At 37.5% G+C, this 15,612-nt stretch overlaps 1 protein-coding gene across 1 annotated transcript in view; it reads right to left on the bottom strand.

Moving 5' to 3' along the window:
* Positions 1-15,264, bottom strand: part of LOC126823541 (uncharacterized) — a 66,274-nt gene extending 51,010 nt beyond the window's left edge. Inside the window, exon 1 of the mRNA XM_050552436.2 lies at positions 15,021-15,264. The gene's annotated coding sequence lies outside the window, so the exon portion shown is untranslated. The remainder of the gene's footprint in view (positions 1-15,020) is intronic.
* Between the last annotated feature and the right edge of the window lie 348 nt (positions 15,265-15,612).

Below are 15,612 nucleotides of genomic sequence, written 5' to 3'. Positions count from 1 at the left end.
AACGATATACGGTGTTCCTTTCCCTTGGGGGTTGGATGGCTGAATGGTTAGCGTGCGTGCGCTGTGTCATAAAGTCTGTCATTGAGTCGACTGGCGTGGTTTCGAATCCCCGGTTGTACGTGACAAGGAGGAGGGTCACCTGTCCAACCTCGCGGGTTTTCTCCGGGTCCTCCGGTTTCCTCCCACTGCTAAAGACCCCTACGCGCAAGCGAATTATTGAATTTTTTATGACCTAGTCTGTGTCGAGTGGACGTTAAACCCCATTTCTCTCTCTCTCTCTCCTTTCCCTTTCCATGTCATATGTTCTGCACCACTGACAAGGGGGGTACCACGTTGGAAAATCCCGATGAACTTTCTCGACTAACACCGGGATCGACCACGGGATCTCCAGTTTAGTGAGCCAATGTCTTACTTACTGACCCACCGCGGTTCCCTCAGAAAGACATACCTGGGTTTATCTTTCCGCAGGAGCAAAAATTTTATTGATTAGGGAAAAATATTCAAAGGTTCACTTAAAACTCGAGATATGAGTTATCAATATGAAATAAAATGTTAGCAATTTTTAGAGCAAAGTTTACTCGGAAAAGATACTTCTGCTGATGACTAGGTAAAGAACGGCAAACTGACTTTAAAATCACAAAATATAGTTCGGGTTCTTGCGCAAAATATGAGTTGTAAATGGGAATTATAATTAAAGCAATGTTTAGAGCAAAATGCACTAAAATGCATACATTTATCAGGGTAAAATTCCCTTTACTTCGTCAGGATGCTTCTACTGATAGCTAGGCATAGCAATGTTAACAATTTTAACAGCAAACGGGTTCAAAATCAAAAAAACCTTCCGAGGCGTTTCTCCTGTAGATTTATTTGCAACGCTCCCAAACTAAGCATGGGTTTACGTCCAACCTACAGTTTTGGGTTAGCACTTCCTGCGGCAGCCTTAACTAGGGCGCCTTTAAAAAATCTTGCCCCCCACCCCCACCTTTGTTGACACCGCTCCACGGCGCATCTTTCTGGAAAGACTATTATTATTATTATTATTATGCATGGTCTGAAATTTTACATATTTGGTTTCTAAACACATGGAACTTGAAATGGGAGTTTTACTGAGTCACATTTGGTATCAGTTGGAGAGAACAGGAATTCAGAGAAAACTCCTTCTAGAACAGACATGTGTTGCTGGCTAAATTGGCACCCTCAATCAAATAATAATTGCTGGAGGCAGATTCACGGCTTAAGTACGTTTTAATTTCATTAAACAAACAAAATGGCGATAACAAGCGCTAATTCATTGAACGAAAGACAGTCGCCTCTTTCAACGCTTAAAAAACATAGATCGAATTATCGTGACGAAATCAAATCATCGTTCACGGCGTCTGCTCAAAACTAATAAATATCTGCTAACACGCGCATTTCTGTAGTGAGCGTGTGCGTTAACATGTCATCCATAGCACTCAAACAATTGCATTTCTTCGTCAAGTAGATTTGTGAAAGTCGTAATCAGAATATGCAATCATTCATAGCAACTAGTGATGACGTAATGCGCCGACAAAGGACGACATTCCCACAAACATTTATCACTTGAGTGCAGTTTCGTATGCAGGTCAAATCGAACAATCACCGTTCTTCGTGATTTTCCGCGCCATAAAATACTGGATAACGTTTTGTCATGCTAGATTAGTTGTCCAGACGCACACAATTAACACATTTTAGGGATTTGATTATGAGTAACAAATGCACTATAAAAGAATATTTTCTCGCATGTGTCGGCAAGATGGCGATTGATTTGTCCAAGGATTAGCAATAAATCTGACTTTGTTGAATGGATTCGACACGTGCACTGAGGTCATTGGGAATATTCATTTATTTTACCCAATAAAATAAAGTTCAATTTGTATCCAAGAACAATGCAGAAGATGTCAAATATTTGCTGAACGTCTCTCTGTGATTGGCTTCCATGCCGACAGATTTGGAACCAATCATAAAGTGATCTCTCTACATTAATGGAATAAATCTGTAGTAAAAATGACATTTATTTCAAAGATATAGTCTTCTAAAACAAATCAAATCATTTAATCCACTGAAGATATTATGGACTATTATTACAACTCAACCAGAAAACTTAAATTGAGGTTTAAAGTCTCCTCAACACTACACTTAATATTAGGTCATTCTGAAACTACGAATGAACTTTGAACCAGTAGATCAACACCGACGTCTTAGAATAACTGCAGATGACGACTGACTCCTTCTAGAACATGTGGTACCTATTCTTATAGCTAAAAAAAACTTTTCTTTTATACATGTGGATATTACACACAACTTATACCAAAATACTGTTTTCTCGAGTTATTCCCAAATTATAGATCGGCTAATCAATAAACTGAATAATGACCCACAATAAATATGTCGAAGAAAAGGCTATCTCGAGATTTATAATAATAGTAATCAACTATATCAAATGGCTCCAATACATCTGACTGGTAGAAAGAAAGATCTAACTCATCATTCCAATACTATATCAATAGAATGACATGTAAGATGGATGTTACAAATTACCCGTTCTACCGCTACTAATGGCCTTCTTATAGATGAAATGACGAGTAAATAAGATTGGCTTATTTGCGAACTATTTAAATATCGTTCATATGTAGTATTTTTGTTTTATTCATAGCAATGTCTCAATTACCATAGATTAGTGCTTCTAGTCCATGAATAGTAGTATCAGTATTTTCAAGAATTCAAATTTTTCTTTTCGATTGGGTCTGTGGTCGAGTTCGATGTAGCGCGCGCGTTTTAGGTCATATAGAATGTCAATTCACCGATGCAAGTCACGCAGATTCGATCCCACATTTTGGAGCCTGCGTTCCGCGGAGTAGGGTCATCTCCCTAAGCTTTGACGGAGTTTTCTACGGTCTGTCACTTCCTGTAACCTGCGATGCTAGGAAAAGGGTCATCTGCCTATCCATTCCCCGGGGTGTGTCACTTGGTCTACAGCTATAGACCTAGGGTCCAAAAGAATAATTGGATGAAAATGTGTTAGTTTGCATTGAATTTAACATCGTGGGACCGCTCCGAATGACTTAATATCTGTTCTGAGTGAACGTTTCAAGCGGACGTTTTGCTCTCTAATGGCGCGAAATCGCCTCTCTCTCTCTCTCTCTCTCTCTCTCTCTCTCTCATTTTTATTGTGTCCTCTTCCATAAAGTACAATGATATACAACTCATAGGAACGGCTTTTAGCCAATTACATTTCTTTAAAAAAAAACACCTTTAAATATACCAAGAAAACAAATTCAATAATCCAGAGCAATTACCACGAATTTATGTTTTATTTCCTAAATCTCGTCCATTTTATCGATTTTATGCGCCTTAAAACGTCTGAAAGCGATGAATTAAGGAAAATCACCCATCTACGTTGAAACAGCTAATGAGCTAGTTACTCAATGCTTCACTTGTTTCTAAAGTGTACGGAACTGTGATGACAAAACGAATTCGCAATTATATTGATCATCAATAGTAAAGGGAAAGCTGTAAATATCATGATAAAATTCGAGTTTTTATTTGTCTCCGAGAGAGAGAGAGAGAGAGAAAGAGAGAAAGAAAGAGGGAGGAATAAATAGTGTCCTCGTCCTCATCATCATCATTGAGAAAGTATTTCGGGATTAGAATACGCTACATTTGTATTTCAATATTTTAATAAGATGACGTGCACACCCGATATTGAATCCATGGCATGAATAGATATCATGCCTTATCATCTACAGCGCAAGCGTTTGATCCCCGCCCCCCTTAGCTTATGTAACTTAAAGTGGAACATTTAAAGCGTATATATTTATTAATTTGACAAAGTTCTATGTGGATTCTGTGTCGCGAAGGTAACATGACTAATGACTTATCGGCATCATGCATTGAATAACAGGATCTCCATAACTATAATGGGGGTTAGTTAGAGGTCAAACCTATCGATAGCAGAAGTCGTTTATACGTTTCACAGACTTTCTGCACGGTCAAGTGACATTATTAATAATTAAGACTTTATGCTAAATGTTATTTGCTATTGTGGATCTGCTAATGTTAGTAATTATTTCATCCAGGATGTCCACTTTTAACATATAGTGACCATTAGCTAAACTGCTTTCAGGCTTCTGGAAGATGTACGTGTGCCTTTTGGCATCCATTAAGGTGTCATTTACACGTATAATGTCATTAGACTTGCGGCGGTTTTTTTTTCACATTAGGAGATTGGTATACCTTTTAGGAAAACGCAGTTCCTATGTTCATTATTTCTTGTCAATAAGCAAATTAATTAAGAGTGTTTTCGTTTCGTGTGCTGGGGTGGTCTGGTCACTTCAGTGACATCTAGAAACATGTTTTAAGAAAAGTATGTTTTGGATGTGATGACAACGTAATAATACCTTAGACTTTGATTAGAAAGCTAATCAAATGTCTCGTTAATCTAAGCCTTTCAAAACATGTCATGGAATATTCTGTATCACGGGCGTTGATTAGTGGATTAATCTAGAGACGACCACTTACACTCTCCGCTTCTCAAACTAGTTATTTGTCGAAGATTTAAGATCACAGATAAAAAAAAACACAGACAAAATCCACGTGTTTTTTTAGTATTGCAATACATGAAATAGACAAACGGACATGTGTACGTCACCGACTCCGTTTACAATACACTCATTCCAAATTATTCCAAGAGACTTCTGGTTCGTACATTGTGCTATGGGCTTCAGACGTCTCAATTTGGAACCAATTAACGTTTTGCCTTAAAACATTTTCTCTCAGACGAAAACAAGTCTCAAAACATTAGACTCAACAGAGTGTGCTATGAAGCTTGCTACCAGAGGATTGCAGGTTGTTTATTAGTAACATTTTCACTTCGATGGTTCCATATCAAAGTTTGTTAATATCGTCTGAGCCGTGAGATCATAAAAGACAGGTTTGATTATCGTATATAATACAACCGACCGATGATGTAGGGAAAACTCAGATATTGTAGCTCCCGGGATGTAAAAGAGAAAATGAATGAATTTTAGACTCGATTTTTCCACATTCTTTTGAAACGTGGGAGACACGGTAACGCCGTGAGCACGGTCTGGCTCACTAATGAGAAGGTCCCTGGGTTCGATTCAGGTGTTAGTCGAAAAATTCCTAAGGATTTCCAAGCCATGTTTCGCAGGACGGAAGGCCTAGCAGGAACAATGCCTAGTCGTTAGGATGAGATTAAAAAGATAGGTTGTCAGCCAATGAAACATACGCCCACAACAGCTAAATCGTCCGGGCAGTCAACAAGAGTTGTCGCATATTTTTACTTTTATCGGTAATGAAACAAATAAATCTGATTAAGAGTAACAACTCATTAAGTAATTATCAGAAAATCATTAGAATTTGCTTGGCTTCTAGTTCTGCCCCATGCTAACATTTAGTATACAAAACATTTAATATCATAAATTTAAATGTTCAAGTTATTAAAAATCATTGAAAATCAATATACTTGTTCGTCTCAAGAACTTTAACTGTGTGTATTAATCTCAAGTCAACCGAAACCGAGTATATATAGGAACTCGGCTCATAGAGCCATTTTATTTCATTTCTTTTGAAACGAAAATGTATTATGACCTAAATCAACGACGAGATGCTCATTTACAGTGTTTTAGTAAAATATTCACCTAGACAGTCTAATGTAATACTTTCCCTTTTTCCCAATTAAAGAAATCCCGTGGTGGCCTAACCACACGTTACTACACATCTCTCTCTGTCTCATGTAATCGTTTAGTCTAATTGATTCCAGCCAGGGCGAAGCTACATCCATAAATGGAATTTAAAGTCGGGAAGATTGATTTTCAATACCATGTCTGAGCAGGATCTGATGGAACTGAGCTAGAGACGACAGACATGTATTGCTTCATTCATTGGTTTGGTTCAATATTTAAAGTGACACTATATGCAGCCAGAAATGCAAACTAGATGTTATTTTCGTTCCAATTTTTCGATAATCACGATATGAAGCGACATATAAAACGAAACGAAATTTTTTCATTAGATTACCAGAAATAAAACCGTGTTGTCTTTCAATAATACTCCTACGTTATTTTGAGACTACAATATGATTTGTTTTGTATGGGTACTAATTTGATATCCAATCTGTGCACAGTCTAACCCAATACCAGTTTTAATTAGATTGTCAGATATGAAACTGTGTTGCCTGTTTCAACAACACCCCTTATTTTGCGACTAAAATATGATTTTCTTTTGTATTAGGTGTCACTTAATACTAACTACCTAAGGATCGTTTACGTACACATAACTAAGATTTAATGTAGGACTTTTGTTTTGTTTTCTTAAAAAATGCAATCTGTGAGGATTCGAAGCCAAAACGCAAAAAAGGTGAATTGTTTTACCCAATCAATCCCAGTATTGTCTGATCCTCTGAAATTTTTATTTTTCACAATTTGAAGTAACTTTTGCTGTTAAATTACACAAAATTTCTCGGGGAGATGAGAATTGATTTTTTCGAGGTGTCTACATGTAAATTGCTATACAACTGTATTATAGCATCAAGTGTTAATACATGCTATCACTTTCAAAGGCTATAATTTTCACACGTTTAGGAGTCCGGAACAGTAATCGTTCGTTCATGTCTGAGTGTGATCTGACAGCACAAAGACGCAATGCCTTTTTATCAACCTGGCTAAGTGGGTAAGACGCTGGTCGCGTGTTCGATTCCTGCATTAGGCGAGAAAGTACATCGGGATTTTCCGACGTGGTTTCCCCATGTCAGTGGTGCAGGACGGAGGGCCTAACCAGGACAGCTGTCTAGTCGTCCGGATAGGACTAAAAACCGAGGTCCCGTGTGTACATTGGCGTGCACGTAAAAGATTCCTTGGCAGTTGGAATTCAATATAAGAGTAGACCATAGTGCCGCTGCCCGGGCAAAATTTCTCTCATAGCACTTCGTATGGCGTCTTCGTTAGCCCCCATTTCATTTCATTTCCTTTTACCAACAGACTGTTTAAAGGGGCGGGGGTGGGGGGCACTATAGAATTAAGTTTGACCCGATAAAATTCAGAGACATGGAATGGAAAGAAATGGGGTTTAACGTACTCTTTATTTTTCTTCACCCACTGGGCTAATGAGGGACATTTTGCCCAGACAGCGGCGCTACGGCCCACTCGTATTTCGAATTCCAACTGTCACGGGTTCGCTTACGAACACGGAACCTCGGTTTTCTATACCACCCGAAGGACTAGACACTGCCCTTGCCAGACCATCCGCCCTGCACCATTGCCGTTTCAGTACACTTTGTATTTCGACATCATCCAGTGTACTCATTTATAGTTTATCGTTTTAGTCGCCGATAATCGTGGTGTCACGCAAGAACAAGGGAATGTCTACACAGTCCGTATCACCTGGACTCACCAGGCAGAGATATGTTGGACTATGTCACGGTCATGTAGCTACCAGTTTTATATTTGTTAATTACGACAATTGTTACCTTTTGTCTGTGAACAAGGCTTAAAATATATTATTCTTCGGGATCCTCTCCTGTCAACACTATGTTACATACATATCTATATATCATGCGTTTACAAACTAAGGTGTGTGTGGGGGGGGGGGGCGTCTCCTCATCTCGTATTTTTTAACAAAGTCCAAACTAACGAAAATATAACGAATATTTACTAAAAATCCGTCCAGTAGATGAGCAAATGACCCCTTTCAGAGCGCACTATCCATCAAACATTGATTATTATTTTTTAATATATGGATCAATAAAATGTCCATCAATAACGTATCTTATAGGTTCTTCTTTTACCCCCAATTCATGGTGTTCACAAATCATGTCCGAGTTACTCTAAAATCGATACGAACACTGTAAAGATAAAGTAAAAATCTTAGCACCAACGACTTAAGTTAAGTCTCATGTCTTGGTTAGTTTATGGCCCGGTCGATACTCTATCGTGTTTGAACACTCGGCATTCCAGATTAAAGCTGGAATTCTTTGACGTTCCAAGTTCTAATTATGTTAGTGTATCTTGGTCGTAAATATTCTTTAAGATTTTTATAATGAAAATCGTCAGTTGTGTTAGAAGAGCAAAAAAATATTAAAGAAAAGGGCAATAACATTTTAAGTAAAATGAGCTTTAGCTATAAATCTAGTGTAAGGTGTTCGAGCATTCCCTTTGGGTATCCGGGTTGTATTACATTAAATCTTGATTGTAAATTAAAATGAAATAGAGTTTAACGTCCTACTGTTCTGCTCCATCCGGGCTAACGAAAACGGGCACACGCCATACTATGTGCTATAAAGGAAATTTTGCCCGGTTAACGGCGCTACGCCCTACTGTTATTTTGTATTTCAACTGCCAAGGGTTCTTTTACGTGCATTCTAATGTGTGCACGAGACATCGTTTTTGTTTACAACCCGAATGACTATACTCTGTTCCTTGCCAGGCCTTCTGTCCTGCACCGCTGAGCTACCAACAACAGACTCAGTGGTTAACGCTCTGTAATAATTAACTTGTTTAATGTATTGCTGGATTATTTCTGTGAATGATATAAATATCATACTTAAGGATAATACTAAGTTACGGGACTCTTAATAGATAACCTAAACTGTTCTCTTGCTGGCTTATTATGCAATTTGGGTCTTCAACTTTATTTCCGTGAATATTACAAATATCGCACCCACGATGTAAAGGTAAGAAAGCGGGGACTAACAGATCATCAAAGTATGTCCTAGGGAAAGTACCTTTGGTTGTCACCTCTTCCATGTTTCTGTTGCTCAATGTGTGGGTAGATGTAACACTGAATTCCACTTACAATTTATTCTAAGCCCGGGATTTGGGTATATGCCGGGGGCCATGTATTTTCTTCAAAATTAAACTTGATAACACTCAGTGGATACAGGAAAAAAAAGACAGAAATGATTAAAAATCAGCGGGAGTCATTAAAATTTACCAATTTCATGCAAATTTATCGAAGATGAACTGAAATTTCGTAATAAGAAACACTAATTTATTTTACGATTTGGCAACCTTAAGGCGACAAAAAACCTGATGCACGGAACATTAAGTTCGTTTAAAAGCGGAGTTACACGTTCTTGTGTTGATAATAAGTGTAAATTTTTGGACAAACTCCAAAACTAAAAGAAGAATTTTCACTTTCTATACTACCTAGCATTTTACCTTCTCGGTTATCGAAGCTAAATTATTTATGTTCCTTTTTTTATTTGAGGAGAGGTTTATCGGAATTTTCCATGATAGATTTGCATTTGATAATATTTTCATTGGTATGCGAAAAATTAATTCATTTATTCTAGGAGGAATGACCGTTTTAGCAAACTGTACCCAAGTTTGTACCGACCGTATTTTTCTCTTGGCGATTTCCATTTTTAATTCTAATAGTAGGTGGGAAAAAGGACAGCAACATCAGCCAATGAATCCAAGTTTCCGAGTCAATAACAAAGTCAATATTACACCGACAAAACCGAACAGCATGATGAATGTAACCCAGTCAACACAAAAATTGACGAAGAGAGAATGCCGCGGTTATAAGTGCACATGAACGTCGCAGGGGCATTCCAAGTAACTGTATAAAAGGTAATTTCCAGATCCGATGGATATCAGGTCACCGGGATCTCAGATGGCACACAATGACATAGTCAACGAGTACACATATGGACCCCAGTTTTCCGGGCCGTCCAAACGACTAGACGATTTTTCTTGTCATACTTTATGTTTTGCACCACTGACAAAGCCAGGATGGGAAATCCCGGGGAACTTACCCGGTCAACACCTGGATCCAAAAAGTGACCATCTGGTTAGTCAGCAACCGTAGCTCCACCGTAATGTAGGTAGACGGTGCTAGTTTCAGATTAGGAACGCCCCTTTAGACCAAGAGCTGAGGAGGTCTCTAATCAAGAATCTTACTGAAAATGATTCAAAACTTGATTGAGAGTTTTCCAAATTTGGCTGCAATAGACTTGATAAATGTATTCGCCTGCAGTGCCACCCAGGATCAATGTATTTTAAAGAACAAAGAAAAAAATCTATCGTTTTCAAATCTCTTTTGGTATAATGAATGAACCCGCAACTATCAACACTTTGTGATCGATGCACCAGGGAAAAGATAGACTTTGTGTCAATAATCGGTGAAGCTAAGCGATTCGCCAGTGAGTATTCACATTCAGCCAACAAGTTTTTATAGCAAAGATCATACAAAAAATTGTAATGATATAGATGTCTGATCCAGAACAATGCTCCAGGTACCACGTTTCTTAGAACAAAATTCTTTACTGTTAAGATTTAACTAATACAATTCTTATGCAATGAGTGAGATGTCGAACTAATTGACTTTTTGGTGCAACAGCCAGGTGGGTTTGGGTTATTGCCCAACCAGTATACTGATACAATCCACCCTGGCCTCACTAACTCATATACAACACAGAAAACAACAATATATACTAATGAACACTGTAAAAAAACTATAAACAATATTTTTATTCTGAAAGGCTCTTCGTTCCGTTCTACTACCACTTTGGATACCGAGGATGGGAAAAAGTTATGGGTGACCAATGACGTGATTTTTTTTTAGTATATTCCGTACATTGAATGTATATTTTATTGAAATTAAAAATGTAACAAAAACTACTAAAGATTATACATGTATATATTTTTTTGAAATGAAAAGAAATTGCACCAACCGGTATAATGAAGACGGAATACGCTATACAGTGCCAGGGCGGGTTCTTTTATGTGCAAATTAACGTGTACACGGGACTTCGGTATTTCGTCCTATCTGAACGACTAGACACTGCATCATATATATATATATATATATATATATATGTACATATAATATCTTACGTATTTCTAACTTAGTTAAGAAAGCGTTTAAGTGTAGGAATTGGTTCATAATTTGTATTTTAATTCATGTATATCACTTTTCACTCACATTCCTAACAAGTCGAAAAATCTCGGCCAACATGTTTTTAGTTTCGACTCTAACTAACATTCTGTAACACACCCTTTACGACACCCCAGAAGAAGACAAATATCCAAGAAAACAAAATCCATAACGCTACAAGCTCTAGTATTGTTAAAACGGCAACAAAACAAAACTAAGCGACTTGCCATCTGAGTCTAATGACATATTGTTGAAGATTATCACACATGGTAAAGTGGTAGAGAATCGAGTCGTGATTAGTTTAAGATATTATCGTGGTAAGTTCTATGCCAAGATTACCCCCAACCGTCTAGTTTATGTCAGTGTTATCATTTAGGAAATCAACCTAATTTGTCAGTGGAGGGCAGGTTGTACCTGTGGTATTTTGGAATATTTTCTGTAATGTACACCTGAGTGGCGGGACAAAATTACGTCACGGATAGGATTACTCCTTGGCGCATATATTATAATACGTATTGATAATCCAAGTTGTATAAGGTATTCCTGAATAGGTAGGCATATCCCATCTCGTGCACAACACCCGATTTCAAGTCAGAAACCAGTAGTTACCGTGAAGACATGAATCGAACTCAGCATTTCCCTTTGAATCCCGTCTTCAGTATCCATTTTGGTGCAGAACGTTAACTCTTATTTCATTTCGCTGAATCTAGATTGCTAGTGTGTTAATGCTTGCATACATATATAGATATACAATGATTCTAGAGATCTAAATAGCCCTCGTATTAAGCCTACATCTAACTAGCAAAGTTCTACGTGCGAACGATAAATTTAATATTTGATGCCAATCGATGATTTTTTGTTGGAATTTAAAGCCAAACAGCATCATAAAATGCTTAATTCAATTTATACAGGGACAATATTTGAATCTAAGTTGTCAGCTAGCGTGTTTTTGTCTATTATACATTGGAAATATCCTATGCTTTAAATGCTAGTGTAGAATTACAGGTATTCTTTACTGTGGGCAATTAGGAATTTCAAGAAAGTCGCTACGTGTTGTTTTCTTGCATCTGTCATGCTGCAATATAAAGTCAAACAGTGGGTATTGTGGCGCGAAAATCGTTCGACTTCCTATTTTTTTTACCTCTGTCTTAGAACCAAACATTGTGGTTTTGTTATCCCATTCCACTTAAGACATTTTTCTGCAACATGCAACAAACATATATAAGTTTGTGTTGGCCCCGCTTTCCATGCACGCATCCTGTGCGCCGTTAGGCCGGTTGCATGGATACGGTAGCATTACATTTGAATTAGACCGACTTTTTCGCGGCAAAAACGCATGGAAAACGGGCCTTAACTATGATAACGTGCCTTTCTTATTCAAAAACACAAGAATTAGTCAAGTGAAGATTGAACATTCAACCTTATAATATGGTTACAGATATAGCTCACTACTCTGCTCTCCTTTCAGATATTTTAAAATAAATGTATTTACTTGGAATTTAGATTTAATCAGTGCGTTTCGGTCATTCATTATATCCTGAAAATTTGTATCGCCGTTCTTGTTGGTGGCTAAAAATTACTTTAGAAAGGAACCATTCATTTATTTTATTTTGGAGTCATTCAAACAGGTGGAAATCTAAATGTTGACCGTAGTGTGCTTTTATCCTTCTACTGGTTACGTGGAGTGAAATATCCGGTACTTGGCAGTGCCGAACCCGACCGACCGTTCATCGATTCGCGATTGCGATCTGTTATCTGGGCTGCTACGGACACTCAATGTGTGGCGCTACACCCCCCCCCCCCCATTAACGACTAGATACCCCCTTTCTTCACGTGGAAATACATATTTTTAACATTTTACACAATCGAAACGCCAGGTGACCCCATATCCATCGGGTTAATATGGTTGCTTAGAATGTTCCTGCGACGTTCCTGTGGCCTGACAACATCCTTCGGATGGGATCAACAACCTATACGATCTCCTACTCCTAGTAATACGCTCCGGTAAAAATCCCCGTCTTCATTATCCCGGTCGGTTTAGAAATGTAAGATAGTAAATATAATTTCATTTCTGATTTGTAGGGTTTTTTTTAGAACGAGCAAAAAGGTGAGCAGATAGGCAGATATAATTTTTTTTTTTTTCATTTTTTTTATATAAAAAACGCCATAAAATAGATGTTTAAAGAATAATTAAAAGACAAAATTAGTTATACGTCCCATCATCTTAAATACTTCGGTTCTTTTTAGACTACACTTAGTTGACTCTTATTGTATGGTTATCTGCTCAATTGTCAGGGATGGGGGCGGGGGTATAATTATATAATGTTTGGCTGGTGTCTTCGCCTACTCTCCTTTAATTCCCAACTGCTACGTGTTCTTTTACTTTCAACTGGATAACTTAGCATATTTTTCTCGTCAGTTCCACAGACGCCACCCTTGACAGGTGGCGATTCTTTTCTGTCCAAGCCGGAAGATTTTAGTTCAGAATCAAGTGCCCTGGCCGCTCGACTACCATGGACATTGGCCATGCTGAATTTATATACCAAAATCAGGATTAGAAATGCGTTTAGGTTACACAATAATACACATATACATTTTGTCGGTCGGTCAATCCCTAATTCTTGGAACCGGAACCAAGTGAAATCAAAGACAACACCCGCCCTCTTCAACCTCCATACACTGGCATCAAATAACTTAGCCCACTGAAATATGTCTCGAGACCCATCCTAAAAGACTATAAACACTATACGTACTATGATTCAAGTAAAGTCATTAATACAATAGGATGTAATATTTATACCCGCACGTGCAAATACCATTACGTAAACCCATCACTGCCATTACCATCCCTCTTATATCACAGTAAATTGGCGCCAAAATATAGAGTTAACTATAAATAGCATACAACATGTGCGTTATAACGTATGTCTCACACTTAACCGTCAATTCCATTCAAAGTTGCGCTCTATTACTGCCGTACATTATCGGTTACACAGTCTTGGAGTAATTTTGAATTTTGAAATAAGACACAGGAAGTGTCAGCCAACAATCAAACCAGAAACTGTAACAATGAGAATTCCATTGTGTAAATTGGCAAATTGTCAATATGTTGTTTCAAAATGTCACAGAACAATTAAATAAGTTATATAATTAACAGTGACATAAATTATTAAATATTATTTCAGCATGGAAATAAATACAAGTATAAGATATCAATTATTTTGAAATCCGATAAAAGATTTCAAAATCTAACCCAACTATTATTTAATATCGAGAACAAAATGATCAAAGCAATTGTTATAAAGTGGTTACACATTACATGTCTTTAAAACGGAACCCAAACTGTAATAAGATGCAAATATGGAAGTCCAAAGGCAATTAGTCACATGGGATTGTCGTTAATTAATGCAATTATGGATATTGTGTAGGCTATAATTTCAATAAGAACGTACGTAGTTGAAGGAAATCGTTAAGTACTTATATAAATTAACAAAGGGTGATTAAAATTAGACATGAGTTAAGTGTATAAATGGTGTTCACAAAAACAATAGTTTAACGTTTAGTGTGTATGTGTGTGCGGGGGGGGGGGGCTCATTAAAGTCATCCCCACTACATACATCACACCCTTTCATTTAAACTATATCACACTTATGGACAGTTAGTAGCTGGACAGTAAGAACGGTCATAGTTATACGTAGCTTACATGTATTATCAGTTTGTACAATTGGTACTGATTTTGGAAAGATATAGAAAATGAGCGATCCGTGGCACCAAGTATGTAATTATTACACACTCGCGGTAAAAGTAAACCTTCCATAGCGCATTATAGTAAATTGGCGCTATCCGTTATAGAAAATTCATCGACTATTGTACAGAAGGTAATTGATATGCAATATTGCGCTTAATAAAAACAATGGACTGCTTTATTGGAAAGAATAAGGCCTATTGGCCTACAATTTGTGTCATGTCCTGCTCTAGTAGCCTAAATGCAAATGGACACTATTCGGTCATTTACCTTAAGACAGTTCACTCTACACCCAGTGACCACAGCACAAAGTGCATGTTAAGCCAGTCTATAGTAATAGTATTAAACACGACCTTACCTTAATACAATTCTGTTCCTTATAGATTCGTGTTCAGTGGTGTCATGACACCGGTTTCCATCGTAACCACGACTGTCACAGCACTTAATTCAAAATTGTCATCCATCTTGAATTTTTTAAAAAAAGAAATCGAGAAAAATTATTCCAATAGAATTTAGCAACACATTCCTTCAGTTCAACACGTCGAATGCCATCAGTGGATTCTATACGCTTCAGCAGTTGCTTTTCGCGCGCGCTAAACTGACAGAAGCAGACGAGAATTTCAAATAATGTTGTGTAGCAGACGATCGATTTTAGTCATTGTTAACCAGGCACTCAACGAAAGCTGTTGTTAAAAGGAATGCCGTGTGATGAATGTGTTTGGTAAACATCAATATATCCCCCGCAGTTTGGAACGGGTAATGCTAAGAGATACAGAAAAGTAAAGTAGCACTGTTATTATTTTACTCCTTTCGACCAATTTAATGTCTAAACAACAAAACAAATTCAAACACCTTGTTCTTATAGGCTAGGCCTATATAGTTTAGTCTAATGCGACAGGCCTATTTATTGAACTGATTGACGAGAGGGCATCGACCCCGCAAAACTGTAA

This window comes from Patella vulgata, chromosome 1 (genome assembly GCF_932274485.2).
Source record: "Patella vulgata chromosome 1, xgPatVulg1.2, whole genome shotgun sequence".
NCBI lineage: Eukaryota > Metazoa > Mollusca > Gastropoda > Patellidae > Patella > Patella vulgata.
The sequence above is the reverse complement of the archived record's forward strand: the minus strand, read 5'-3'. Positions and strand labels throughout refer to the sequence as shown.